The sequence below is a fragment of the Diadema antillarum genome, unplaced genomic scaffold, assembly GCF_040938485.1.
Source record: "Diadema antillarum isolate AM-2024a unplaced genomic scaffold, OU_Dant_1.0 scf00000063, whole genome shotgun sequence".
Taxonomy (NCBI): Eukaryota; Metazoa; Echinodermata; class Echinoidea; order Diadematoida; family Diadematidae; genus Diadema; species Diadema antillarum.
The window spans coordinates 1,699,928-1,702,524 of NW_027270952.1; positions in this window are offsets into that span (position 1 = coordinate 1,699,928).

Here is a 2,597-nt window from a genome sequence, read left to right on the forward strand (position 1 = left end):
GAACCGCATGCCCATGGGACAAAACGCACGATTAACAAACGGGTGACGCATAAAACGTAAATCGAACGTGAGAGATCCATTCATATGACGGCTATCGGGCTATAAATACAGCTGTACTTCCATCATCTTGGGTCGTTCTGGCTCTATTACCTCTACACTTCACTTCACATCTCATCAGCTTCCATCAATAAGCCAAAGGGATCGAAAGCAAAGACTTGGCTTTGTCCTCAATATGTGGCTTCTTTTGCTAGACCTTTGAAACTACTTTCTTCATTTTGGTCCCAAATATCACTTACATGCAGGTTCATCCAAAAGTTTCTAACTTTACACAAAGTCACTTTCATACATGCCCGGTGTTACTTAAAAATATTAAGCTTTCTCTATGTTTTCTCTTTTTTGATTTTTTTTTCCAGATGTTTTATTATGGTGATTAACAGCTGGATCAACATTGCTTTCCTCAAGGAAAGACACATAATTATTCTTCATTGAACTCATCCAGTGCATTAGAAGATCATGAAGTCAAAGAATATTTTACTGCATTCAAAATATCAATTTCAAGTTGGGACATGGACTCAAGGTTTTAAGCAGTCTCTTTTTTCTCTCAAACAGTTTCTATGATACATCAATTCTAATGCAGAACAGTAAGATGATTCATTTAGATTTCCGAATTCAATTCAATTCAATTCAAAGTCTATTTCATTTTTCGACAAAACATATAAGTTACACTTCTTTTGACAACAGAGAATAAGGTAAACAGAACCTTATGTATCGAAAAGAATGTAAAACAACTGAGGAGGACCTAATAGTAATTATACATTGTAGTAAAAAAAAAAAACAGAATTGATCGAAATAAAGTACATGTGTAACTTTGCTTAAAGTGCGAAAAATGGCGAGACCCACTAAAAACAGTCCAAGCAACTACCCTGTGAAGAATAACGCCGAAATACCCTATAGAGGATAAAACGGGAGAACCGAGCGAGCTCGCCGAACTTAGGCTCAGTGCCAAGAGAATCGCCTTCACGTGTAAAGTCTATGGGAACCGACAAAACCGCTTCGACATGCGTGTGTTTAAACACACACCGTGTATTTTGCTCCCCTCGGATTGCGCTCGTTTTCCCTTAGAGAGAAGATTATTAGTCTTTCCTTTCATAGACCCTTTTTAAGAATAATCCGCGGGGAGCAAAATTCACACGCTCTCTGTCATAGCACAACATGTTCGAAAATTTTGTCCCCTTAGCCTCATTCAATCCGGCTTGAATTTTTTCAGGCTATCGCTACTGAAACAGAAAAACGCGCACACACCGCGTGCCTCCGTGCAGTTAGCCCAAGTGGAATGGTGATCGTATTGCTCTCTGGCTCGCCTTGCTTGCTTGGTTGCCACTTTCGTGGGCTAACGTTGGCTGCTGTACGGAGGAAGCTCGCTCATCTCACATTCGATATAATGTACATGTAATCACAACTGTAAATTTTGGAAACACATTATGTAGGATGAAATCAATGCTTACATCTTTATAGTATGATCTTCAGGGGACATTAAAAGATGGTATCAACGCAGTTTATCAGAAAAATCAAATGTGCATTGATTACGTCCCTGCGTCGATCTTGAGAAAGTGCTGTGACATTGCACTCTCGCTCGGCAGTGTCTGCTGTGGAAAATCACTGTGAAACACATACCTCCCTGCATACACATACCATCCAGGCCCTAATCAACCGGTGGGGGTGGGGGAGTAATGTTGTTTTTGTGTTTTTATCTTAATTCCTTAGTCGGGTTTCCTCGATACCAGTCAGCTAGCTGCCACTGAGACCATACACGGTTCAGTTTATCCCTGTGCACTAACTAGGCAGAATTATTCAAATCTCTTTCCACCTCCCTGATGGTATGGAATATACGCTGTCATGACTGCATCGATAACATTTTTTGAAGACTAAGATGGCGTTTTGTGTTATATCTACTTGGGACTGTGATAGTGGCTGCACTGCAAAAACTAGGGTGTTAAATATCTAACACCAGCACAGAATCGAAAAATATTAACACTCTTGGTGTTGATTTTAGGTCCCGTTCAGAAAGAATCACACCAACTGGTGTCGAAATATTCAATTACAGGTTGATGTTAGAGTTTTGGTGTCATTAATTGGTGTTGAAATTGCACATGCGCATAAGTCAGAGAATTCGAGCAAAATCATTGGACGAAAGTTGTCATGTGACCTCGCTCTGCGCTCTCGGATCGCGCTGCTGGCCGGCATTTATGGCTAGCTAGCTAGCTGTGTGTGCGCGGTGCATGCATATGTTATGTGTATAGTATGCATTATCAAGGCCATTTTTTATCGATGAGGTTTTCTTCGCCTTCGGGCCGCGGGTAATGAAAATTCGACTCAATAATATCCTCATTAACCAGCAGTTAAACAGCACAATCATGCCGATAAGTGTATAGATTTGTTCTGGAGATCGCCGAATCAGAAAGTTGCTAGCTGCCACTAAATCCAGAAGACATCGTAGGATTCTTTGAACTGAGTAAGTGTACGGTACCTGTTTTTCAGGTGTTTGTCATGAGTCGACTGTACAATACTGCTAATGCATGTGGAGCATGTGGAGCTGC